General features: G+C 40.2%; 1 pseudogene; it reads right to left on the bottom strand.

Moving 5' to 3' along the window:
• Nucleotides 1-12154: 12154 nt before the first annotated feature.
• On the bottom strand, nt 12155-12269 carry LOC130039006 (uncharacterized; annotated as a pseudogene).
• Nucleotides 12270-27921: the final 15652 nt, after the last annotated feature.

Raw genomic sequence — 27921 nt, 5'->3', positions numbered from 1 at the left:
AGGGAGATGCAGATCAAAACAACAATGAGATATCATCTCACACCACTGAGACTGGCACACATCCAAAAGAAAAAAAGCAACTGGTGTTGGCGCAGATGTGTGGAGAAAGGGACTCTCCTTCACTGCTGGTGGGAATGCCAACTGGTTCAGCCCTTTTGGAAAACAGTATGGACGTTTCTCAAAAAATTAGAAATTGACCTCCCATTTGACCCAGCAATACCACTCCTGGGAATATATCCCGGAGAGGCAAAATATATAGTCAAAATGACATCTGCACTTGTATGTTCATTGCAGCACTGTTTACAACAGCCAGAATCTGGAAAAAACCAGAGTGCCCAAGGACAGAACAAAGTTAAAGAAACTTTGGTACATCTACACAATGGAACACTATGCAGCTGTTAGAAAAGATAAAGTCATGAATTTTGCATATAAGTGGAACAACATGGAAAGTATCATTTTAAGTAAATTGAGTCAGAAAGAGAGGGACAGACATAGAAAGATTGCACTCATTTTTGGAATATAAAGTAACATAACAGGAGACTAACACCCAAGGATAGCAGAGATAAGGACCAGGAGGATTCCTCCACAGCTTGGCAGCTGGCCTCACATATTGGGGGGAAAGGCAGTTCAGATAGAGAAGGGATGACCAAGTAAAGGGTGCTTGGAGGGCCTACTCAGGATGAGAGATGCGTTCAGAAAATAGACTATAGACCGAACACAATGGTCACTCAATACCTCTATTGCAAATCCCAACACCCAAAATGAGAGAGAGAGAGAGAGAGAGAGAGAGAGAAAGAGAGAGAGAGAGAGCAAAAGGGTATGCCCTGCCACCGAATGGTGGTGGAGTGGGGGGTTTTGGTGGGGTTGGTGGGAGGCACACTGGGATCATTTTTGGTGGAGATGGGCACTGGTGGAGGGATGGGTACTGAGCATTGTATGACTGAAACATAACCACAGATGTTTGTAAGTCTCTAACTGCACCTCATGGGGATTGATTACAAAAAATAAATTTAAAAAATAAATAATTAAAATTTTTAAAATCCTAGTCGAAAGTTTTAGGGTATTAAAAACATGAAATGTGGGAATGAAGAAAATAATAGCAGAGTCTCATACTATAAACTTTGTTTTCGTTTGCTTTGAACTTAAGAGAGGAAATAACCTCATAATTTCAGATATAAACTGTGTAATCTCAAGACAAATACACTTAGAAGGCATGTTCAAGTAGAGGTCAATAAAATCTGACCACTACAATAAAAACGCAAATGTCAAAGTTTAAGGGAAAAAATTAAAGAAGGCCAAAAAACACAGACAAATTTCACAAGCCCCAAAATCCACATTAACAATGGCAATATATTCTATTATTTCAACAATTTCACTGGTATGAACTCACTAATCAAATTAATTGTCAAAAATTAGAAATCAAAATACTAATCAAATAAACTCACAAATAAATCATGGAATTTCTGGCTAAATTAGAAAACTAATGTTTATAGGCAACACATTTGAACTGTTACAATAAACATAGGCTCAGAATAAAAGAAAACAATCATACAAGGCAAGAGTACCCTATACCCTAAAAAAAAAGACTGGTCACTGTTATAACAGACAAACTAGGTTTATAACCAAAAAAGTAATAATAAACAATGGTGTAAACAAAGGTGAGAAGTATGATGTGATTGAGGATCTATAAATCAAGAAGACATAACACTTATTAACATGTATACACCAAATGAAGGAGTGTCACAATATATAAAGAAAGTACAAACAGGTCTGAGAAAGATACTGACTCCAACACATTAGTAGCAAGAGATTTTAACAACTGCCTTCCTCTTATCATTGGACTACTTAGGACAAGAAAGCAAACATTAGCCTTAAAGGAAGAAATAATATTGAACTTTTCATCCTGGACCTAATATTGGGCTTTTCACCCCTCAATAGCTGAAAGCACACGTGATTAAACCACATGGTGGAACACATGAGAGGCTGAGTCAGAAGCAGATGGATAAATATTGGGTCTTATTTATAAGTATAGTATAAATAAAATAGGAGAATGCACAATAGCTAATGAAAACAGCTGAGATTCTGTTAATAAAACTGAGTCTATAAGGAGGGAGAATGGCTGTGGAGGAGATGAACAAAATTCTATTTACGGACAGTGGTCGTGAGATATTGTTACTCTGTTAGAGTGGAGCTGTAGCATTGTAAGCTTAAAACATTAATACTGTGTATATCATGACACCTCAATAAAAGTGCAGTTTAAGCACCCATTTGATAAGTGCTATTGACTGTCCCTTTATTTCAAATTGATTGTAATAGTGTCCTTCATGTCCTTAAATAGCATGCTAAATTTCAACATCCTCTGATGTTGTAGAACAAACAAAAACAAACTTGACTTTGCTTTAGTTAGTCAACACACTTTCCCTTAAATTCTCTCTGAGCAAATACCTGGTTAAATGCGTATTCGTTGTCTTTGTACCCAGAAAATCAATGAAATCAGATCACAGAGGACATGAGAGTCATGGACTCAAAGATCATTTCACTGACCATATTTATCCATGATTATTCAGCTCAAATAATTCACTCAAAATGGAAATAATAGTTGTTTTATTTTTTCTATTGCTTATGTGATGATCGATAGATCTTTTTAACTTTATCAATTCAACAGTAAAAGTACTTTAGCAATGTGGGGATTTGATGAGATATTTAATGATTATTTTACAAAGGATCAAAATGATAACCATTTTTCATAATCTCCAAATTCTTGGTTTAAAGCACAAGAGGATTAGAGGTATTTTAAGAGCACTTGTCCATTGAGAGATAGGCATTTCAAAAATTAGCTATAATTCACTAAGCAAAACAAATGTTTTCCTGCCAGTATCATCAGCAGTGATTTCCTAGATAATCTTGCATTTGAAACAATATAACATTTTTCAACATTTCCAGGGGTCAATACAATGTATTTTCACCCTTTAGGTATTTTTTAAATGTTGATAATAATTAAAACTGGTAGATTCAGGAGATATATAATACTTTTCTGATCTCTATCTCATTGGATTCTTCCTGAAGTCTATGATAGTTCAAGGATGTTCTTTACATTATCATACCATATCATTTCTAAAGATAAAGTGTGGGTTGCCCAGATCACTCTTCAAGTCATGTTCTCCCTTGAACACATACCTCACTTAACTTTGTTTCTTTGCTGTCTATCTGGATCCACTTTCCACTCTGGAAAAATCTGTTGAAAACGTATTTTCCCCTCTCTCTCTCCTCACATCAAAAATGAGAAATCTAGGTTATCCTTCACGAATTCCTTCACACCAGCCTTTGCTGAGAGGGGACAAATGACCTTGTTCTCTTTCCTCACTGAAGTCCATCACATAAGTTAGGAGAAGACCTTAAGAATAAATTTTTGTGCCCACTGTGCTTAATGAAGTAGTCATAATTATGAATTTGTGGAGTACCTCATGGGGGAAAAAGTTTTCTGACTCTTGACTTTTGTAGACATGGATGACATTATAACAAACTGAAAGAATGATAGTCACTTTGTAGAACAAAAGGAATTGTCAGATTCTCAGAACAGAATGCATCTGGGGACTCTTTACTTATTGTTTGTGAACTGTGAGTCTAAGTTACTCATTCTTTTTTTTTTTAAATTTTTATTAGTGAGACACCATGAGGTACAGTTGTAGACTTACAAATTTTTGTGCTTGGGTTTCAATTATACAGTGATCAAATACCCGTCCCTCCACCAGTGCCCATTTCCCACCACCACGGATCCCAATATCCTCCCACCCCCATACCCCCCATCTCACCCTGCCTCTGTGGCAGGGCATTCTCTTTTGCTCTCTCTCTCCTTTTGTGTATTGTGGTTTGCAAAAGAGGCATTGAGTGGCAATTATGTTTGGTCTATAGTCTACTTTCAGCATGCTTCTACCATCCTGTAAGGATCCTCCCAACACCCTTTATTTGGTGCTCCCTTCTCTATCTGAGCTCCCTTTTCTCCTATTTTCTCCTAGCATTTGTGGCTGGCCTCCAAGCCATGGAGCAAAATTCCTGGTACTCACTCTTATCAAAATTGTTGAGAAACTGAGGGGAAGAGCTTTCAGTATCTTTTCCCGGATGTGGGAGTCCTACCTCTTTCTTTGCTAGTGAAGTATGCATGGGGCGTGGAGAGATAGTGTAGTGACTAAGGTCTTTGCCTTGCACACACTCCACCAGGATTGGATCCTTGGCACCAATGGTCCCTAGGAGCTGCAAGGAGTCATCCCTGAGTGCAGAGCCAGCAGTAAGTTTTGAGCAATGCCAGTTGTGACTCCCCCCCGCCACAGCCACCAACCCCCCAAAAGAGAAAACATTAAGTTTTTAAAATTTTTAATGTACATAATATCAGAGTACTGAGAAATAGACACCCTAAATTTGTAGTCATCTTTTAATGTGTGGTCAGGACACATGACTCTATACTCTGGCCCCCAATCTGGTGAATAATTTGGGCTCTGAAATACTAGCACTGTAGTTACACTACTAAATGCCCTGTATTGAGCTGTTGTTAATGCACTTTCAGAAGAGCCCTTTTTTTTATTTCTGAAAATATAGTTGCATAAGATCACTCTGGGATTGTGTGATCAACTGCGTGTGCAGTTGGAGCATACTGACAGCAGTGTTGTAGAACAGACAGTCCTTGGCTTCTACCTCATCTGCACAAAGAACTGTGACATTGTACCAATGGGATTCTTTACCAGTATAGCATATTTATTCAACTTATAAAATAGTGAGATTGTAAAATAACTAGGAAAGCTTAAATAAAAATCTAAGTATAAGCCATAGTGACAAAACAAGATTTTTTCCATTGCCCCTGAGCAATGATAAAAGTTGCACTGTATCTCTCTTCTGAATCCAAAGATTTAAATTTGAATCTTCAGTTTTCCATTCAGAATAATTTGGACAGTTCTTGCTCTTTCTCAATCTTCATTTTTCTTTTTTTTTTTTAATTTTTTTTCCCTTTATTTTATTTTATTTTTTTTTAAGTTGTAGATTTACAATTTTTTGTGCTTTGGTTTCAATTATACAATGATCAGATACCCATCCCTCCACCAGTGCCCATTTTCCACCACCATGGATAATATCCCTCCCACCCCCATCCCCCCATCCCCCCTGTCTCTGTGGCAGGGCAATCCCCTGTGTTCTCTCTCTCCTTTTGGGTGTTGTGGTCTGCAAAAGAGGCATTGAGTGGCAAACATGTTCAGTCCATAGTCTACTTTCAACATGCATCTCCCCTCCTGGGAGGATCCTCCAAACATCCTTTATTTGGTGCTCCCTTCTCTATCTGAACTGCCCTTTCCTCTAGGATACCCGGCTGGCCTCTAAGTTATGGAGTAATCCTCCTGGTGCTGATCTCAGCTATTCTTGGGTATTAATCTCATACTTTGTTACTTTATATCCCCCAGATGAATGCAATCTTTCTATGTCTATCCCTCTCTTTCTGACTCATTTCGCTTAGCATGATACTTTCCATATTGTACCACTTGTATGTAAATTTCATGACTTCATCTTTTCTAAGAGCTACATAGTACTCCATTGTGTAGATGTACCAAAGTTTCTTTAACCAGTCATCTGTTCTTGGGCATTCAGGTTTCTTCCAGTTTCTGGCTATTGTAAAGAGTGCTGCAATGAACAAACAAGTGCAGATGTCACTTCGACTATACATTTTTGCCTCTCTGGGATATATTCCCAGGAGTGGTATTGCTGGGTCAAATGGGAGCTCAATTTCTAATTTTTTGAGAATCGTCCATACTGTTTTCCAGAAGGGCTGAACCAGTCGACATTCCCACCAACAGTGAAGGAGTGTCCCTTTCTCGCCACATCCACGCCAGCATCGGTTGCTTTTGTTCGTTTGAATGTGGGCCAGTCTCTGAGGTGTGAGATGGTATCTCATTGTGGTTTTGATCTGCATCTCCCTGATGATTAATGATGTAGAGCATTTTCTCATGTGCTTTTTTGCCATTCGGATTTCTTCTTTGAGAAAGTTTCTGTTCATTTCATTGCCCCATTTTTGGATGGGGTTGGATGTTTTCTTCTTGTGGAGTTTAACCAGTATTTTGTATATCCTGGATATCAACCCCTTGTCAGATGTGTATTCGGTGAATATCCTTTCCCATTCTGTAGACTGTCTTTGTATTTTGGTCACTGTTTCTTTGGAGGTGCAGAAGCTTCTTAGTTTAAGATTGTCCCATTTATCTATCTCTGTTTTCATTTGCTCGGCCAGTGGCGTGGCATCTTTGAAGATACCATTAGCTTCAATGTCATGGAGGGTTTTGCCAACTTTATCTTCAATGTACCTTATGGTTTCTGGTCTGATGTTGAGGTCTTTAATCCATTTTGATCTTACTTTTGTACATGGTGTTAGGCAGAGTTCTGAGCCTATTTTTTTGCATGTAGCCGTCCAGTGATGCCAACACAATTTATTAAAGAGGCTTTCCTTACTCCACTTCACATTACTTGCACCTTTATCAAAGATTAGATGAGCATATGATTGAGGAGAGATGTCAGTGTATTCAACCCTGTTCCATTGGTCTGCAGTTCTGCCTTTGTTCCAGTACCATGCTGTTTTAATTATTACTGCTTTGTAGTACAGTTTGAAGTTCGGGAGGTTGATTCCTCCCATTTTCTTTTTCCCAAGAATTGCTTTAGCTATTCGTGGGGGCTTATTGTTCCATATAAATTTCAAGAGTGTTTGCTCCATTTCTTTGAAGAATGTCATGGGTATCCTTATAGGGATTGCATTGAATTTATACAATGCTTTTGGTAGTATTGCCATTTTGACAATGTTAAGTCTCCCGACCCATGAGCAGGGGATATCTTTCCATTTCCTCATGTCCTCTTTTATTTCCTGAAGTAGCGTTTTGTAGTTTTCTTTGTACAGGTCCTTTACTTCCTTAGTTAAGCTGATTCCTAGGTACTTGATTTTCTGGGGCACAATTGTGAATGGGATTGTTTTTTTCATGTTGCTTTCTTCTCTCTCACTGTTTGCGTATAGGAAAGCCATGGACTTTTGGGTATTGATTTTATATCCTGCAACTTTACTATACGAGTCTATTGTTTCTAGGAGTTTTTTGGTGGAAGTTATTGGGTTCTCTAAGTAGAGTATCATATCATCTGCGAATAGTGAGAGCTTGATTTCTTCCTTTCCTACCTGAATGCCCTTAATATCTTTTTCCTGCCTAATCGCTATTGCAAGTACTTCCAGTACTATATTGAACAGCAGTGGAGAGAGTGGGCATCCCTGTCTCGTCCCTGATCTTAGAGGGAAGGCTCTCAGTTTTTCCCCGTTGAGGATGATGCTTGCTGTAGGCTTGTGGTAGATGGCTTTAATTATGTTGAGGAAGGTCCCCTCTATACCCATTTTGGCTAGGGTTTTCATCATAAAGGGGTGCTGGATCTTATCAAATGCTTTCTCTGCATCTATTGATATGATCATATGCTTTTTATCTTTTCTTTTGTTGATATGGTGGATTATGTTGATTGATTTCCGAATGTTAAACCATCCTTGCATCCCTGGGATGAATCCTACTTGGTCATGGTGTATGATCTTTTTAATGAGTAGTTGGATTCTATTTGCTAGTAGTTTGTTGAGGATCTTTGCATCTGTGTTCATCAGGGATATCGGCCTGTAATTCTCTTTCTTTGTGGTATCTCTGTCTGCTTTTGGTATCAGTGTGATATTTGCTTCGTAGAAACTGTTTGGAAGTGTTTTTGATATTTCAATTTCGTGGAAAAGCTTAAAGAGCATTGGGAGTAAGTCCTCTTTAAAGATTTGGAAGAATTCACTAGTGAATCCATCCGGGCCAGGACTTTTGTGCTTGGGGAGACTTTTTATTACCATTTCAATTTCCTTGATGGTGATAGGTCTGTTCAGGTATTCCAGGTCTTCTTGGTTCAGCCTTGGGAGTCTGTAGGAGTCTAGGAATTTATCCATTTCCTCGAGGTTTTGATGTTCCGTGGCATAAAGCTTCTCAAAGTACTCCCTGAGGATCCTCTGAATTTCTGTGGTTTCTGTTGTAATGACCCCCTTTTCATTTCTGATTCGGTTTATTAGGGTTTTCTCTCTCCCTTTCTTTGTGAGTTTTGCTAGAGGCTTATCGATCTTGTTAATTTTCTCAAAGAACCAGCTTTTGGTTTCATTGATCTTTCGGATTGTTTTTTGGGTTTCCATCTCGTTAATCTCTGCTCTGAGTTTTATTATTTCCTTTCTCCTGTTCGGGTTGTGCTCCTTTTTTTGGTCCTTCTCCAAGCTCTTAAGCTGTGAGGTTAGGTTACTTATGTGTGCTCGCTCCTCCTTCCTGAGGAATGCTTGTAGAGCTATAAACTTTCCTCTTAACACAGCCTTTGCTGTGTCCCATAAGTTTTGGTAACTCGTGTTCTCATTTTCATTCGTTTCTAGGAATCTTTTGATTTCCTCTTTGATTTCCTGTCTAATCCACTCGTTGTTCAATAGTGCACTGTTTAATGTCCAGGTGTTTGATTTAGTTTTCTGTTTTTGTGTGTGATTTACTTTTAATTTCAGCGCATTATGGTCTGAGAAGATTGTTGATACAATCTCTACCTTCTTAATTTTATGGAGGCATGTTTTGTGGCTCAGCATGTGGTCTATCTTGGAGAATGTTCCATGTACGCTTGAGAAGAATGTGTATTCAGCTTTTTGTGGATGAAGTGTCCTGTATATATCTACTAAGTCCCTTTCTTCCATTGTTTCCCTCAGATGAAGTATGTCCTTGCTAAGCTTGAGTCTGGTTGATCTATCAAGAGGTGACAAAGCAGTGTTGAAGTCTCCCACTAGTATTGTGTTGCTATTGATGTCTTTTTCCAAATCTATGAGTAGTTGTTTTAAGTACTTTGCTGGTCTCTCATTAGGTGCATATACATTTATTATTGTAAGTTCTTCCTGTTGTACAGATCCTCTGATCAATAAGAAATGGCCTTCACTGTCTCTTATGACCTTCCTCACTCTGAAATCGATGTGGTCTGATATAAGGATGGCTACCCCAGCTTTTTTATGGGAGCTGTTTGCCTGTAGGATTGTTTTCCAGCCTTTGACTCTGAGTCTGTGTTTGCTTTGACTATTGAGATGCGTTTCTTGCAGGCAGCAGAATGTTGGGTTCAATTTTCTAATCCATCCTGCCACTCTATGTCTTTTAATTGGTGCGTTTAGCCCATTGACATTGAGAGAGATTATTGTTATGGGATTTTGTCCCATTGTTCTGTTAAAATTTGGTGTATTTGAGGGGCCTTTCTTGCCTTAAAGTAGCCCATTTAGTTGTTCTTGTAACCATGGTTTTGAGTCTATGAAGTTCCTGAGCTGTTGTTTGTCTGTGAAACTGTGTGTTGTTCCTTCTATTATGAATGAGAGTCTTGCTGGGAAAAGTATTTTGGGGGAGGCATTTATTTCATTGAGTTTTTTTACTATGTCCCACCACTGTTTTCGGGCCATGAGGGTTTCATCAGAAAAATCAGCTGTGAATTTTAAGGATGCTCCTTTGTAAGAGATTTCTTTCTTCGATCTTGCTGCTTTCAGAATTTTGTCTCTGTCTAAGGTTTTGGTCATTTTGATCAGAATGTGTCTTGGGGTATTTTTATTCGGATTTCTTCTAGCTGGTACCCTTCGGGCCTCCTGAATGTGGTCACAAGTTTTCTTCAGCTCTGGAAATGTTGTAGCAATGATGTCTTTGACAGTTTCTTCTTCATCGAGGTTTTCTTCCTGTCCCTCTGGGACTCCAATAATTCTTATGTTACCCCTCTTGGCTTCATCACGATCTTCTCTTGCCATCTGTTCCCGAATTGTGAGTCTCTTTTCCATTTTCTGCTCTTTTCTGGAGAGTCTCTGAACTTCATATTCGAGCTCACTGATTCTGTTCTCAGCCGCTCTTACTCTGCTGCTGAGGCCTTCCACTGAGCTTTTCAATTCGCCTATGAGATTTTTCAGGTCTGACATTTCTGATTGCATTTTCCTCATTTCTGCCTTCAGATCCTCTTGTCTTCTATTGGCATTGGTTTCCATTGTTTCTTTTAATTCCCTAAGCATCCTAAGTAGCTCCCTTCTGAATTCCTTGTCAGAGAGGTTGTCTAACACTACAGTACTGTTGGTGTCATCTGGGCTAGACTCTTCAATATGAATGTTTGGTGGGCTTTTGCGTTGCTTTACCATTGTGAGAGGTGTGGTTTAGTCCTTCACGTTCAGTGTTACTATTCTGCTTGATATGCAGTATGAGTTAAGATAGGCTTATGAGTTATTGGCAACTGTGTTTCTAGTGGCTGAGCTAAAATAGAGAAGTTTCCATCTAAGAAGTTAGCTTATGGTTCCTATGGCATATGTAGTGGGAAAATATTTCGCGGCCGCATTAGCGGCCGCGGCTCCGGAAAGAGTCCCTGGCACTGGGCGAGGAGTTGGGAATGTCTCCTGTTTGGAATTGGAGCTGTTCAGCTTTGTTGCCCAGAGCTGGGCCTCTGTGCCCGTCCCACGCGGATCAGGGGTTGAAAACCGGCTGTCTAGGGGCGGTTTCTAGCTGCGTGTGCCCAGAGAGGAACCCAGGCCCTTGGGGGCGGGCTGTACCTGTTGGAATTGGAGCTGTTCAGCTTTGTTGCCCAGAGCTGGGCCTCTGTGCCCGTCCCACGCGGATCAGGGGTTGAAAACCGGCTGTCTCGGGGCGGTTTCTAGCTGCGCGTGCCCAGAGAGGAACCCAGGCCCTTGGGGGCGGGCTGTACCTGTTGGAATTGGAGCCGTTCAGCTTTGTTGCCCAGAGCTGGGCCTCTGTGCCCGTCCCACGCGGATCAGGGGTCGAAAACCGGCTGTCTAGGGGCTGTTTCTAGGTGCGCGTGCCCAGAGAGGAACCCAGGCCCTTGGGGGCGGGCTGTACCCATTTTTCTTAACTGTAAAATGAGAGTTCTCTGCACACTGCACCTCAACATGTGCTCTTTCGAAGACCGTGTATCACTGACACAAAAAAAATTCTGGTTATATAGTAAGGTAAAGGTAAAAGGTAAAGGCCCTCCCGTTGATCGTCGATTTGCTCGAGCGGGCCCAGTAACGTCTCCATTGGAGACTTTGTTGTTACTGTGTCTGGCATATCAAATACTCTCGGTAGCTTGCCGGGCTCTACGAGAGGGGCAGAGGAATCGAACTCGGGTTGGCCATGTTGGCCGCGTGTAAGGCGAACGCCCTACCCGCAGTGCTATCACTCCAGCCCGGTTATATAGTAATATAGTAATCCACATAATTTCTGACATTCCTGGCATCCATGGTGTTGTAGAACAAACACACGACAGGAAATTACAGCTTACATCTTTATATGATTTACTTTATGTGATTGCAGATAAACAATATATGTGAATGCTTGATGAATTATGAGGAGTTTGTTTTTTAAAAATAAACTTCATACTTGACAGGATATATTTGTTTCTCCACAAATATTTATTCAGTTGTACTTATATGATGAATTTTATTGGAAGAAGTTTTTGGCTTAGTAAAGACAGACTTATGAGGGTTTTTGTTTGTTTTGGGATCACACCTGGGTGTGCTCAGGGCTTATTCCTGACTCTATACTCAGAGATTACTCCTGGTGGGACTTGGGGGACCATATGAGGTGCTGGGGTCCAAATGCAGGCTGGCCATGTGCAAAGTGCCTCACCCTCTGTGCTATCTCTCTGATTCCTTCTGGAATTTCTTAATGCCTGAAAAGCGAGTATATTCAACCCTTGAACACCATAGGTTTGAATTGTGTGGTCCTCATCTGTTTGACTTTCTTGTAAACACTGTAAACTTACATTTATTTATTACAATAAACATAGTTCAATATTATAAATATATTTTCTCTTCTTTATAATTTTCTTAATAACATTTTCTGGACTGGAGAGATAGTACAGCAGGTAGGGTGCTTGCCTTGCACACAGCTGACCTTGGTTCAATTCCTGGCACCCCATATGATCCTCTGAGACCACCAGGAGTGATTCTTGAGTTCTGAGCCAAGTGTAAGCCCTGAATACCTCGAGGTGTGTCCCCGAAATGAAAAAAAAAATACTTACTTATATGAAGCTTACATTATAATAATAATTCAGCATATAACATATAAACTGCATAAAATATGTGTTAACTCTTTATGTAATGGGGAAGTAATGTACTAGTAATGTAAATAGTCTGCTTTTTGTCACAATAGACAATTATATTAAACTGATAAGAACAGATACTACACTTGATCTTAGCCAAAAGGCTGAGGGGCTGGAGCGATAGCACAGCAGTGGGGCGTTTGCCTTGCATGCAGCCAACATGGCTGACTCGAGTTCGATTCCTCCACCCCTCTCGGAGACCCCGGAAATCTACCGAGAGTATCTCGCCCGCACAGCAGAGCCTGACAAGCTACCCGTGATATATTCGATATGCCAAACACAGTAACAAGAAAGTCTCCGATGGAGACGTTACTGGGCCCGCTCAAGCAAATCGATAAAACGGGAAGACAGTGACAGTGACAGACAATTATAAGTAAAATTTGGAGTAACTCAGTAGTTGTAAGTAGATTTTTTTTACTACATGGTGTTTGGCATCCCTGATTCCTGAAGTGTTTTTCAGGATTAATAACACTCTAAAATAAGGTGCTATTTCTAAAGCAGAATATTTGATGAAACCCATCTTAATATGGCTTTGTGCTCTCTCCCTCTTTGACCTATAACCACTTCTCTTTAATTAAATTATAGTTTAGTTGAAAAGGTTACAAATGTATTAAATTTTAATTTAATTTAATACACATCCTGATGTATGATGTCATTGACTAACCACCCTTTCACCACTATCTTTTGAAAAATATGTAATTATTGCAGTGTAGGTAATATTTTTACAATAGAGTTTACATTTATGGTCTCAGCGTATAAAGTTACCTCACCTCACCATCACCAAAGTACCTGATTATCCTATGCCCTAGTTTACTTCCAGTTCCACTTATTCTTCCCCTGCTACTCATTCACCCACCTCAACCTGGAATTTTTAGTTCTGTGATTCAGTTCCCAGGATTTGTTATCAATTGGTATTGTCTATTTCTTGTTTCAATTTTCTATAATGCTGTAGAAGAGTAAGATCATCCAGTACCTGTACTCTTTCTGGCTTATTTCACATAACACTTTACCCTCCTTTACCTATCCAAGTTGCAGTGAACTGCATGATTATATTTTTTCTAGTGGCTACATATTGTTCCTTTAGTGTATATACTCCAGAACTTCTTTTTCCATTTATCTTTAATTAAACATTTGGGTTGTTTGCATACCCTGTTACACTAAATACTGCACTCTCCCTTATCCTTTGCCAAAGTCTTGTCTAAAAAACTTCTCAGCTTCTTCCTAAGTTGTCATTCTTTCCCACTCCTTACCCTGAAAATCCCTGATGGAGTAAGTCTGAAGACACAGAAAAGAGGGTGAAGGGTCACTATGCACCTTACTGACACATCATATTCTTTTTTTATTATTGTTATTTTATTGAATCATCGTGAGATAGTTACAAGCTTTCATGTTTGAGTTACAAACACACAATGATCAAACACCCATCCCTCCACCAGTGCACATTCCCCACCACCAATATCCCCAGTATACCTCCCCTTTCCCACCCTCCCCCTGCCTCCATGGCAGACAATATTCCCCATACTCTCTCTCTACTTTTGGGCATTATGGTTTGCAACACAGACACTGAGAGATTATCATGTTTGGTGCTTTATTACTTTCTGCACACATCTCCCTTTCCGACTGGTTCCTCCAGCCATCATTTTCTTAGTGATCCCTTCTCTATTCCAGCTGCCTTCTCCCCTTTGCTCATGAGGCAGGCTTCCAGCTATGGAGCAATTTACCTGTCTTGTGTATCTACTATTCTTAGGCTGACACATCATTTTCAAGTTAAATATTTAAAATCTCTTTCTTGGATCATAAAAAAATGCTATAATACCTAGATAAAATGGTAACATGATTCTGTCCTGTAACAGAGGATATTTTCAAAAGAGGAAGGGATATTGGAAATTAAGTATCACAATATATACTAAAAATTGAAAATTCACCAATAAATAAAAATCACAATTAATTACAAAAACAGTTTCCAGGTTTAGTTTGATTTTTAGTTATCTCACACCATGAAGAATAACTATTTTCCTGAAGCTTATATATTTGAATAATAAATGTGTATTATGCTAAGCCACATAAAAATTTCTCAGATGACCAAATGATGAATGCGGTGCTACCAGCATGTCAACCTGTACACACGGGGCAGTGCATCAGCAACCTGATGGTGTCTTTAGGCTTTCTGATACCCCAAAATTGCTGCTGTGCACCTGGCCGACTCCAAACACTTGGGACCAAATTTCTCGAGAAATTAAACACCCAAAAGTTAGGCATATGGAGCAACACCCACAAACCACCTCCAGCTTAGTTGCACAAGCTCATTTATTAGCCTTGCTTCAGAGACTCATAAATAAATGTCAAAATAATTTAAAAAAACACACACACAGTTAATTTCAGACCCAAGCAACGTTAAACAGACCAGGGCAAATTGGAGGGATGTGGTCAGCCTGCTGCCTGCCCAAGCAGAGCGCCTGGCAGCCACTTGCTTCCCCAAAATCATTGCCATGCCCCAGGTCACAATCCACCATCTCAAAATGGACCTCATTGAGATTAACCTGCTGAAAAATCATATGTGCGGGTTTTGTGACTGAAATCTCCAGACTTTCTCAGATTCAGGATGGGCTACCTCCTCTCACTTCCCTATACTCCCGGAAGCAGCCCCACGAATCAATTCTGGCTTTATCACAGAAGCTCTTCTATGGGCCTTGCTACACAGACCCATAAATAAATTGAGAGAAATCAAAAGCCTCAGGTAATCTCAGATCTGTGCATAGCTGAACAGACCAGTGGTTGGGTCAACCAGTGCCCTGGTAGCCGCTTGCTCCCACAATCCAAAATCGCTGCCATACCCTCCGTCAGACTCCACCATCTCAGGACTGACCTCACCTAGATATAATCTGCTGAAAATTCAAGTATGCAGGTTTTGTGACTGAGATCTCCAGGCTTTCTTGGGGTCGGGGATGGGCTACCTTCTCTCACCTCCCTATGCGTCCAGAAGCCTCATCAGTCATGTCCACACTTCAAGCTGCCATCCAATTAAAAATTTTACTCCAACTTGAACCTTCACGATAAAAATACAGAATGCCCCGAACAAATATGATGACCTCTTTGTACCTATATTGCAAACCATAATGCACAAAAGGAAAGAGAGAAAGGAGAAAAGTGCCTGCCATAGAGGAAGACTGGGTTTGGTGGGGTTGGGGGTTGGGGGTGGTGGGAGGGAAACAGGAAACGTTTGTCGTGGAAAATGGGCAATGTTAGAGGAATGGGTATTGGATTACTGTATGATTGAAACCAAAACCATGAACAGCTTTATAATGGTCTATCTCATGGATTGTCAATTAAAAAATCACTTAATCACTTAATCACTTAATCCCCGTTATTCATCGATTTACTCGAGCGGGTGCCAGTAACGTCTCCATTCATCCCAGTTGTGTGCTAGCGTAGCCCAATGGTATCTGTTCGTTCTAGGAACATGCAGAGCCTCAAACCGATCATTTAGGGTCTTGACGAAGAAGTCTGACCATCTTATAGGTGGGCGTCCACGTGATCTTTTGATGTCCCGTGGAATCCAATAAGTAATGGCTCTAGTCCAGCAGTTGTCTGTAAACCTCATTACGTGTCCAGCCTATCTGATTTTTGATGTCTTGGCAAATGAGACAGCGTCCCTGATTCTTGAGCGTTGACAAAGATCAGAACTCCAGATTCTATCTCTCATTTGAGTGAATCGTGATATTCCAAGCATAGCTCTTTCGATTCCTCTTTGAGAGACCCGAATAGCATTCTTACCCTGTTTTCGTAGGGTCCAGGTCTCTGAGGCATATGTTAATGCAGGAAGAATAGTGGAATCAAAGAGATGTGCTCGTAGCTGGAGGTTCTTTAATTGGAAAGAACCTCCAATTAAAAAATTGAAAACATATTTATCAGATGAAAATGAGTTGTGAATGGGAAAACCTTAAGAAGTTCTACTCTAGAAACCAGACTAATTCTAAATTAACTGAAATTCAGGGCATGACATCTAAAGCACAAGTAGCAAAATAGGAATAAATAACTATCTGCATTAAGTTAAGAAGTTTCTTTAAGGCAAAAAAAAACCATTAACAAAGTAAAAAAGTAGCCTGCTGGAAGGGAATATATAAGTACATCTTTAATGTTTTAAAAAAAATTTTTAATGAATCACCATAATGTACAGTTGCAGACTTACAAACTTCGGTACTTACATTTCAGTCATACAATGATCAAGTACCCATCCCTCCACCAGTGCCCATTCTTCACCACCAATCTTCCCAGTATCCCTCCCACCACCCTGACCCCATCTCTGCTCCCTGCCTCTGTGACAGGGCATTCCCTTTCACTCTCTCCTTTTCAGTGTTATGGTTTGTAATACAGGTATTAAGTGGCCATCATGTTCAGTCTATAGTCTACTTTCAGCATGCATCTCCCATCTCGAATAAGCCCTCCCAGCCTCCTTTACTTGGTAATGCCTTCTCTAGCTGAGCTGCTTTCCCCCCCAGCATGTAAAGCTGGCTTCCAAGCTGTGGAGGAATCCTCCTGGTTTCTACTATCCTTGGGCGTTAGTCTCCCATTATGTTACTTTATATTATACAAATGAGTGCAATATACCTATGTCTGTCCCTCTCTTTCTGACTCATTTCACTTAGCATGATACTCTCCATGTCAATCCACTTATATGAAAATTTCATGACTTCATCTTTTCGAACAACTGCATAGCATTCCATTGTGTAGATGTAACAGAGTTTCTTTAAATGATCATCTGTTCTCGGGCACTCATTTTTTTCCAGATTCTGGCTATTGAAAACAGTGCTGCAATAAACATACAACTGCAGATATCATTTCTACTGTACTTTTTTGTATCTCCGGGATATATTCCCAGAAATAGTATTGCTGGTTCAAATGGGAGCTCAATTTCTAATGTTTTGAAAAATGTCCATATTGTTTTCCAAAAGGGCTGAACCAGTCGGGATTCCCACCAACAGTGAAGGAGAGTCCCTTTCTCCCCACATCCACACCAACACTGGTTGCTTTTGTTATTTTGGATGTGTACCAGTCTCTGTGATGTGAGCTGATATCTCATTGTTGTTTTGATATGCATCTCCCTGATGATTAGTGATGTAGAGCATTTTCTCATGTGCCTTTTATCCAATCGGATTTCTTCTTTGAGAATGTTTCTGTTCATTTCATCACCCCATTTTCTATGGGGTTTGATGTTTTCTTCTTGCAGAGTTCAACCCGTACCTTGTATATGCTTTATATTCACCCCTGATCAGATGGGTATTGGGTGAATTTTCTTTCCCATTCTGTAGACCGTATTCAGATCACTGTTTCTTTTGAGGTACAAAGGCTTCTTGTTTTAAGGTAGTACAATTTGTTTATCTCTGTTTCCACTTGCTTGGTCAGTGGTGTGTCTCTTTGAAGAAAACTATAGCTTCTATATCCTGGAGGATTTTGCCGATCTTTTCTTCAATGTACCTGACGGATTCTGGTTTGATGTTGAGGTCTTTAATCAATTTTGATCTGACTTTTGTGCATGGTGTTAGGTAGAGGTCTGAGCCCAGTTTTTTTGCATGTAGCTTTCCAGTTTCTTTTTTTAAAAATTTTATTGAATTACCATGAGATAGTTACAAGCTTTCATGTTTGGATTACAATCACACAATGATCAAACACCCATCCCTCCACCAGTGCACATTCCCCACCACCAATATCCCCAGTATACCCCCCTTTTTCCCACCCTCCCCCTGCCTCCATGGCAGACAATATTCCCAATACTCTCTCTCTACTTTTGGGCATTATGGTTTGCAGTACAGACACTTAGAGGTTATCATGTGTGGTTCTTTATCTGCTTTCAGCACACATCTTCCATCCCAATCGGTTCCTCAAGTCATCATTTTCTTAGTGATCCCTTCTCTATTCCAATTGTCTTCTCCCCTTTGCTCATGAGGCAGGCTTCCAGCTATGGAGCAATCTTCCTGTCCCGTGTATCTACTGGGCGAAGTACAACAATCTTCACACACTTTCCTCTAAGAAACCTTTTTTGGATCATTTTTAGCATATTATCCATAAAACAATACAAATAAATTATTTTAGTTCTGTTTGGGAGTCAGGGGTTGGGGTTTAGGTTGAAAACATAAAAAAAATTGGTGATGGGAAGGTGTAGTGGTGTTGGGATGGGTGCTCAAATATTAAATGTAATCAAATAATACTTTATAAAAATTGCTTGAGCGGGCCCAGCAACGTCTCTGTCGTGAGATTTGTTGTTACTGTGTTTGGCATATTGAATACGGTCATGGGTAGCTTGCCAGGCTTTGCCATGCAGGCGAGTTACTCTCGGTAGCTTGCCGGGCTCTCCAAATTTTAAAAGATGTATATTTGATTAGGGATTAATCAAAATATACAAAAAAAATTCATAACTTAATAGCAAAAAAAAAGAAAGAAAATATCTTAGTCTAAAAATTGACTAGAGGTGTGAACATTTTTCCCAAAGTAGATATTCAATATATCAAGAGATATAGGACTAGATACTCCACTTTATTAGTTATTGGGGAGATTTGAGTTCAAACCTCAATGCATGATCATCTGTACCCTGTTGGGCTATTCATCAAAGATAGGGATAGCAAATGCTTGTAGTTATGTAAAGACAAGGGAATTATCTGTATTGTTGGTGTCATTGGAAATTAGCACAGGCACCACAGAAAACATTATGGAGGCTCCTTTAAAGGCATTAAAATTAGAACTCAAACTGAGGTCCTGTCTGACCAGCACAGTTCCCTCGCTCCCATCTCTCTCATTTATCTCTACCTTTCTCTCTCCCTGTCTTCATTCTCTATCCTTCTCTCTTTCCTTTATCTCTTCTTTTCTTTATGTGTCCCTCCCTCCTTTTAACCTCTTCATTTTTCTCTCCTGCTCTCTCGTCTTTCCCTTTCCCTCCTTTCTCCTTATCTTCTTTCTTCCTCTCTTTATTTCTCTCCTTTTTCTTATTTCTCACTCCCCCTCTCCTCTTTCTTTTCTCTCTCCTTTCTTTTTCTTTTATCTCCCCTCTTTCCTTTCCTTTACCTCTCTCTTCCTTTCACCAAGGCAAAAATAAAAATAAAAAAAAATAGAATCACCGTATAAATAGAATAAAAATAAATGATCACTTGATATCCCGTTACTCATCGATTTGCTCGAGTGAGCACCAGTAATGTCTCCCTTTGTTCTTGTCGTGTGCAAGTGTAGCTCAATGGCATCTGCTCGCTCCAGGAACATGAAGAGCCTCAAACAGTTTGTTCAGGGATTTGACAAAGAAGTCTGACCATCTCATAGGTGGGCAGCCACCTGTTCTTTTGATGTTCCATGGAATCCAGTTGGTAACAGCTCTAGTCCAGTGGTCATCTCTAAATCGCATTACTTGTCCAGCCGATCTGATTTTCGATGCCTTGGCAAACGAGACAACGTCCCTGATTCTCGATCATTGACAGAGGTCGGTATTCTGGATTCCTTCTCTCAATTGAGTGAAGTGTGATACCCCAAGCATAGCTCTTTTGATTCCTCTCTGGGTGACCCAAATAGTGTTCTCATCCTGTTTTTGTAGGGCCTAGGTCTCTGAGGCATATGTTAGTGCAGGGAGAATGGTAGAGTCAAAGAGCCGTGCCCAGAGCCGTAGGTTATTCATCCTCTTAGCTATTTCTTTGACACTCTTGAAGACATTCCATGCTGCTCTCTTCCTCCTGCGCAGCTCAGGTCCAGGTCATTCGTCATGTTGAGTTCTCAACCTAGGTACACATAACTGCTGCATTTGGAGATGTTCGTTCCATTGAGAGCAAATGGAATATCAGGAACTAGTCCATTTTTCATAAACATTGTCTTCGTGAGATTCAGTTGCAGACCAACCTTTCCACACTCACAGTTGAAGTCAGCCAGCATTTGTCCTGTTTGGCTAATGTTTGGTGTTATTAGAACAATGTCATCAGCGAAGTGGAGATGGTATGTTGCCAACTATCTATCTTCACTCCCATTCCTTCCCATTCCAGTCATCTTATGACGTTCTCGAGGGTGGCACTGAAGAGTTTCGTGAAATAGTATTACCCTGCTGAAACCCTTTCTTGACATGGATGATCACTTCCTTGTAGAATGGTGAGATCCTGGTGGTTAAACCATAATACAGCTCACGGAGGATTCTAATGTATTGAGTTTGAACGCCCTGTTTGGCTAGGGCTGCAATGACCACTTCAGTCTCAACAGAATCAAAGGCCTTCTTTCAATCAATGAACATTAGACAGAGAGGCATCTTGAACTCCCAAGGAACCTCAATGAGCTTGATCACCGTGCGAATATGATCGATCATACTGAATCCTTTTCGGAACCCGCCTTGCTCGCATGGTTGAACTTCATCTAGTATTCTGCCAATCCTATTCAGGATGACTCGAGAGAACAGCTTGTATACGATGGACAACAGGCAGATCGGGCGATAGTTGCCAATGTTGTGGATGTCTCCTTTCTTGTACAGTAGAACGGTCCTGCTGGTTTTCCCTTAGGATGGAACCTTACATTCAGACAGGTAGCGTGTGAAGAGCCGAGCCAGTGTATTGATGAGTGCTGATGGCAGATATTTCAGGTGTTCGGGTCTGACCTTGTCTGGGCCAGATGCTGTTCACTTCTTTGCAAAGAAATGGCATGTAGGATTTCTGAAGGGAGAACATTGGGAACGATATATCCATCCTGCGGAATTTGGTATGTGGGCAGGTGAATGTGACTATCTAAGAAATCCAATTAGAAGTCATGGATAATCTTCTCTGTTACACTTCTGGAAGATGTGATAGATGCATCAGGTTGTCATCTTGTTCTTGCAGTTGGCGAAGGGCAGGCAGGTGTAGCGAATACTCTTCCCGGCTTCTGCCACATCAGCCAGCATTGCGGCTTTTCTCTCTTTGAGGTCTAGCACAGCGGTAGGGCGTTTTCCTTACAAGCGGCCAACATAGCCGACCCAAGTTTGATTCCTCCGCCCCTCTCGGAGAGCCCGGCAAGCTACTGAGAGAATCTCACCCGCACGGCAGAGCCTGGCAAGCTACCCATGACATATTCGATATGTCAAACACAGTAACAATAAGTCTCATGATGGAGATGTTACTGGGCCTGCTCGAGCAAATTGATGAACAATGGGAGGACTGTGACTGTAACCGTGACCGAGGTCTTCCTTTATCGATTCTCTGCACTGCTTTGTGAGCTCGGACGTTTGCTTGTGGTTGCCTGAGGCTCGTGCCATTCCACGTTGTTGAATGAGCTTGAGAGTTTCCGAAGACAGGCATCTTTTTGTGGTTTTCTCTCTCTCTCGATGCTCCTCCTACAATCATGGAGGTGCTGAACCAGTCAATTGTATTTCTTCTTGATTTTATCAATGATGGCATCTTCCCATGTTGTCGCAATAGTGCCAAAGAGCTCCCAGTTGGTGGTCGTTCTGGGAGTTCTCTTAAACTTTGCAGCCCTTTCTCCCCGCTTCATGAAGTAGAATTTTGCACAAAGGAGACGGTGGTCTGATCCCATTTGGAATTTTGAAACAACAGCAACATTGGTCGGGCAAAACCATTGATTGAATATGATGTGGTCAATTTTGTTGTGGAACTGTCCACCGGGTGACTCCCATGTCCACCATTTAGATTCCCCCTTCTGGAAGGGTGAGTACCATGGATGGTCTTGTTTGACATGATGAACTCAGTCTCTCACCCTGTTCATTCCATTATAGGCCATGGGTCCTGATATGGAGTTTTTCGGCTGATCTCTCAGTTCTATCTTGGCATTAAAATCACTAACAATGATCTTGTAGAAGATGTGGTCTTCTTTACAGAACTACTCCAGCTCCATGTAGAATTTCTCAATTTCTTCTTCTTGGATGTTGGTGTGTAGACGCTGAAGATAGAAACTGCCAGTAATGAGCCACATCTATTCAAGCATAAGTGTCCCATTAGGGATATTAGGCATTTGAATGAATCAATGCTCATACTAAGTTCATGTTGACGAGGACACTGACACCACCAACACCTCTATAGTCACATGTTCTGAGTTACAGTTCTTCTCCAGTGTCAAAAGTGGTGTGATGTGGTTGATGCCTTCTTGCCTTGGTCAGACCAATGATGTTGTACTTGATCTTCTGCGCTTGCGCCATCAGGTCCTTAATGGATGCTTCCAATGCCAGTGTACATGCGTTGAAAGTACAGACAGTCATTTTAGTCCTTCGTTTTGGCAGCCTAGTTCGTTCCTGAGATTTTATCAACCTCTCCTTGCTCATCTTTCTTAACACTGCCATATTGGGGGCTTTTTCAGGGTCAAGGAAATGAAGCCCATTGTTTTTACTATTTTTGGCATATCAAATACATCATGGGCATCTTGCCAGGCTCTGCCATGAGGGCAGGATATTCTCGGTAGCTTGCCAGGTTCTCCAAGAGGGATGGAGGCTTTTAGGGTGGCCTCTAATTGCCCTTTTAGATGATCCCCTCATTCATACCATATTTGAACCCCATCAAATATGATGCGGTAGTCTTGGAAGATGTTCAGTAAATGTCTTATGATGTGAAAGCGGAAAGTGGCCTGGAGCGTGGCAGTGGGTGGTGGAGGTAGTGGAGGCAGTGTAGGTCAGCCAATGAGGTATTTATCTGACACCGGCAAGGTGGGGCTTCTGGGCATGATCCCTGGGTAGCCAGAGATTGGCAGAAGCAGGCAGAAGATCTCTGTTTCTGGGTCCCATTGAACCTCGAGTCCGAGGTCACAAAGCTCTGCTTACCTGGCTCTTTGAGGCTTCACTCGTGCATGAGGCTCGGCCTGAGTGTCTGGAAAGTGGCCTGGAGAGTGGCAGAATCTGAATAGTGGAATAGAATAAATAAATAGAATAAATAGAATAAAAATAAATAAATAGAATAAAAATATGGATAATAGATAAAACATAATAAAGATAATAAATCATAGATAATAAATAAAATAGATAATAAATGAATAAATAATAGAATAAATAAAATAAAAATAAATAAATAGAATAAAATAAAGAAATAGAATAAAAATATAATCAGAAATTCTATTTCTGAGAAGATAGACAAGGAAATAAAAACATTAACTAGAAAAATAATTTGGGACAGAAAAATAGTACAATAGGTGGGGTGCTTGCCTAGCACACAGCAAACCCTGGTTCTATCTCTGGCACAAGATATGGTCCTCTGAGCCTTGCTAAAATTGATCCATAGTACAAAGCCAGGAGTAAGGTCTGAGCATAGTCAGATATGGCTCAAAAAAAAAGAACAAATTTTTAAATGTATAAGAAAAGTTATCTATATCTCATGTTCAATGTTAGCTAACATGCTAACATTATCAGTTATAAGACAATTACAGAAACAATTTTATCATGTAGATGAAGCCATTATGCTAAGTGAATAAGTCAGACAAAGACAAACGCATTTTGACTTTGGGGCCTGGAGCAATAGTACATCTGGTAGTGTGCTTCTCTTGCACATGACTGACTGGAATTTGATCCTCAGCATCCCATATGGTGCCCCAAGCCCCACAAGAGTGATCCCTGAGTGCAAAACCAGTATTAAATCCTGAGCACCTCTGGGTGTGACTCCCCCCAAACAAACAAAAAACAAAAATATAAAATAAAGAAAACAACTATTTTTACCAAAATTTGGAGTAGACTTGGAGAAAGTTGGCTAAGAAGTATACATTTTCAGCTAATAAGACTAGTAAGAGGGCCCTGGGTATGACTTGGGCATATGCTTAGAGTACAGCACATGCTTAGCATGTGGGAGGCCTGGATTAAAAGTCCAGCAGTACGTACTTATTCCCTACCTCAAGCACAATCTAGTGCATTGCTGGTAGTCCCCAACACCTTTTGCAATCCTGAGAACTATTTTGCACAAGTACCGGAATCATATGGGGTGCCTAAAGTCAAACCCAGGTCAGTCACATGCAAAGCAAGAGCTATAGCTATACCTGCTATGCTATCTCTCCGGCCACACGGATTTTTGCTACTGATACTAAACATATTCCATTCAAAGTAGTTTGAAGACATGAAATATTGGCTTACATAACTGCAAGCACAGATTAAGAGGTTCTGAGGGTTAATTGATCCAGTAACTTAGAGCTATCATTAAGGACTCAAGTATATTCTGTCTTTATGTCCTGCTAATGTCCGTGTCAGCCGAATTAGAAGGTTACTCCCCAGCTCCCAAATTTATAAGATTGGCGTCTATAACACTTGGTGCTATTAGCTTATATATCCATGTTGAGTGTGACAATAAACTATTTTTTTAACTTTTCAGAGAGATGAGTTATTCCTTTCCAGGGTCATAGAAAGCTTCCTCAGAATCCACTGACCCAAATGAATACAAAGCATTATTTCTGAGACACTTATGGTTTCTAGGGAGTGGAAAGAATTCTTATAGGATTTTGTTTATATTGATTATCCTTCGGACTGGAGCTATAGCACAGTGGGTAGGATGTTTGCCTTGCACGCGGCAGACCAGGCCGACCTGAGTTTGATTCCTCTGCCTTTGATTCCTCTGCCTTTGATTCCTCCGCCCCTCTCTAAAGCCGGCAAGCTACCAAGAGTATCTCGCCCACACAGCAAAGCCTGGCAAGCTACCTATGACACATTCTATATGCCAAACACAGTAACAACAAATATGACAATGTTACTGGGAAAATTGATGAACAATGGGAGGACAGTGACAGTGACAGTGACAGTGACAGATTATCCTTTTTTTTATAAGCTAGTAAATATTTGTTGCTCAAACTGTTCTGTCTATGCATGATTTTTTGCTATGGAAGCCTAAGACAATATAATTTGAGAAAAAAATTGAAGGAATGCTTTTAGGTAAGATCTGAGCTTGTTTTAGGAATTCCAGGGCTGGAAAAAGAAGGCAATATTTTGACAGAACTTTTTTTAAAGAATTCAAAAATATTTGACAGAGATAAAGGTAAAGAGAATATTAATCACAGACAAGGACCAAAGTGTCTTCAACAGAACATCAAAATGATGGATTACTTTAGAAGGAACGCTGAGGAAAAGAACACAATATAAATAAAAGTGTGTAACCTTTTGAGCAGGTGTAAACAAAAAGTATAATTGTCAATGAGTCTATTTTTTAAGTGGATTGTAGAAAAAGATCACTAGCCAAGGAGAGTTGCAACTGGGATCTTGGGTGGGGTGGAAGGGTCAGAAACAAATATTTTTCTGCCACGGAAAAAGAGATAGGACATGTCATTTGAATTATCTGATATGCTTATGAAATTCTTGGGCTCCATCCCAAATATACCAACTCATAATCTCTGAATGTGGGTGAATCTAATGTGTGCTAAAATGTGGAACCTTTGAAATCAAAGTTTCACAAAGGATATAGGATCTGCAAATGCTACATCACAATTAACTTTGAAATCAATTACTTTATATGATTTTCTCCATCTCATCATTCAGTAGCCTAGGAAGATAGTATTTGAGAAGAATAGATTGTTGGGTATATCTGGAATTGGACTTTTGCAGTGTGGTTACAGAAGAAATTTAGTGGGTAAGTGGAAATGAGATAAGTGCATCATTAACCTCAGCAATCACTAGGTAAGAACTGGGTGGAGAGGGATGAGTTGAAATGCTGGAATTTATGAGGAGGATGTGAATCAGAATTGTGAAAGAGAGTGGGTGAAATATGAGAACTGGAAGCTTTAGCCAGTGAGATTTGTCTTCGTGTCAAAACTTTTGAAAATAGAAGATGACACTGTCCTAAAAGTGTCAATCAAAGAGACTTCGGTGGACTTTAGTGGATATTAAGTTGGTCAGAGTTAAAAAGGCTAGATAGATGTCACTGCATAATTGCGTAAACTGACTACCCTTATGAACATCAGACTTGTATAATTCTGTGAATGGAATCAAATCCAGATAGAGAATGTTAGAGTCAGGGAAGAGCAGAATCAAGATAAAATAAAAGAAATGGACAGGTTGCCTTTAAGATTCAGAGTCACATTGCATCAGAAATGATGACAAGATGAGTTAATATACAGTAGTAATATCTCAGAATTCTAGTTGAGGGATGACTAGAATTCTAGCTCTATATAGTAAATGACATGCATTTATTTGATTATGACATACTAATTTAGAGGTCTTTGTTATTTTGATGGCATAATTCTTTTTATTTGGGGAAGAAGATCACACCTGAGAATGTTCAGGGCTTACTCCTGGCTCTGCACTCTGTAAATGTTCCTGGAGTGCTTAGGGGACCATATAAGATGCCGGGAATTGTACCCTGGTTGACTGTTTCAAGGTCAACCCACTGTACTATATCTCCAGCCACTATGACATAATTCTTTAGCAAATAAATATATTTTAATTTTTGAGTCTCCACTGCTTTATTTGCTGGTTGTCTGGCGAGTGAGTTGTCTTTGAGAATGAATTGTTCGTAGTGATGGGAGTCTCAGATGTGATAGGCACCTGAAAGTGGAATAAAAGAAATATTAAGGATTTCCTTCTCTATTTGAACAAGAAATGTCTCATTCCATAATCACAGTCTCTACTCTCTTCAAACGCCCTAAGTAATTTCCTTTTTATTCATAATTTCAATTGACACCTCTCTGAGTGCACAGATATCAACCAACCTCCATGAGTCCCTTTTCCTGATCTTTCATAGTCAATGCACTAAAATGTTCCAGTTTTACCGGAACTGTTAAGGAATACTCAATATAAAGAATACTCAATTATATCCATTTTCCCCATTGTCACAGCCACTACTTTGTCCTAGAATTCTTATGATATCTACTCATGAATCTATACCTATAACTGACTACCTTAGGACCTTTCCAATCCCTTCATCACATCATGGCCAAGATGACTTTTTAAAAGTCATCTATCGCAGTATTTTTCTCCTTAAAACCATATCATGAGCTTATTACTGTTAGCTCTAACCATTATTTTCGACGTTCAGAATGGTCTGATACTTGCCCATGGCTCCAGGCTCCTTTGGCACCAGGTTCCTTCATGGTGTCTGGAGTCAATCAAAGGGGGCTCTTCCATTCTTGGATGTACATCATGATGCTCACATTCTTACTCTCAAGGCCTTTGAACGTGCACTTCATCCCCATTTCATATAGTTAGCCCCTACATATTCTTCCCAATTGGGTCTAGACCTGGTTTCCTTAGAGAAAAGCTTTTTTCACTTTGTCAGAGAGCTTTCTGACAAGATGAAATCACCCACCTATGTTTTCCCATAAAAATCAGTTTCCCTACCTTTCTATCATGTGCCTCAGTAGTGATTTTTTATTGGTGTGTGTGTGTAAGTGTGATTGTTTCACTTATGTCTGTCTTCCTCCCTAGACTATAAGTCTGTGAGAGGCAATAATCCCATACACTTCTACTAAGAGTAGTGGTTGGCACATAATGAGTATGCCATAAATATTTGTTCCATGAGTGAATGAAGAAACTAAAGAATAGCCTTGTGTATTACAGAAATAAAGCCCTGTTTCTCTGGTCCATCCACTGGGCATGGGATTACTGTGGTTATAGATACGTTGTCTAGACTATAGTTTCCATGAAACCTTCACCAGAGTTAGAGGGCTAATGCTGCCTCCTTGTCCTTGGTTTGCCATGATGTGTCCACAAGCAAGTTACAACTTTTTAGAGCTAAATTCTATATTTCCATATTAGGTGATTTTTTTATCCCCTGCTCTTGGACCCTCAACAGCTGTTCCCTTCACACTTCTCCTGCCAGCCTGCCTCTTTGGCTGGGAATGACTGCGGATCCCTTGCAAAGGTAAGTGAGG

This window comes from Sorex fumeus, unplaced genomic scaffold (assembly GCF_029834395.1).
Source record: "Sorex fumeus unplaced genomic scaffold, SorFum_2.1 ptg000081l, whole genome shotgun sequence".
In the NCBI taxonomy this organism is placed as follows: domain Eukaryota; kingdom Metazoa; phylum Chordata; class Mammalia; order Eulipotyphla; family Soricidae; genus Sorex; species Sorex fumeus.
Note: the sequence above shows the minus strand (reverse complement) of the source record. Positions and strands in the feature narration are given on the sequence as shown.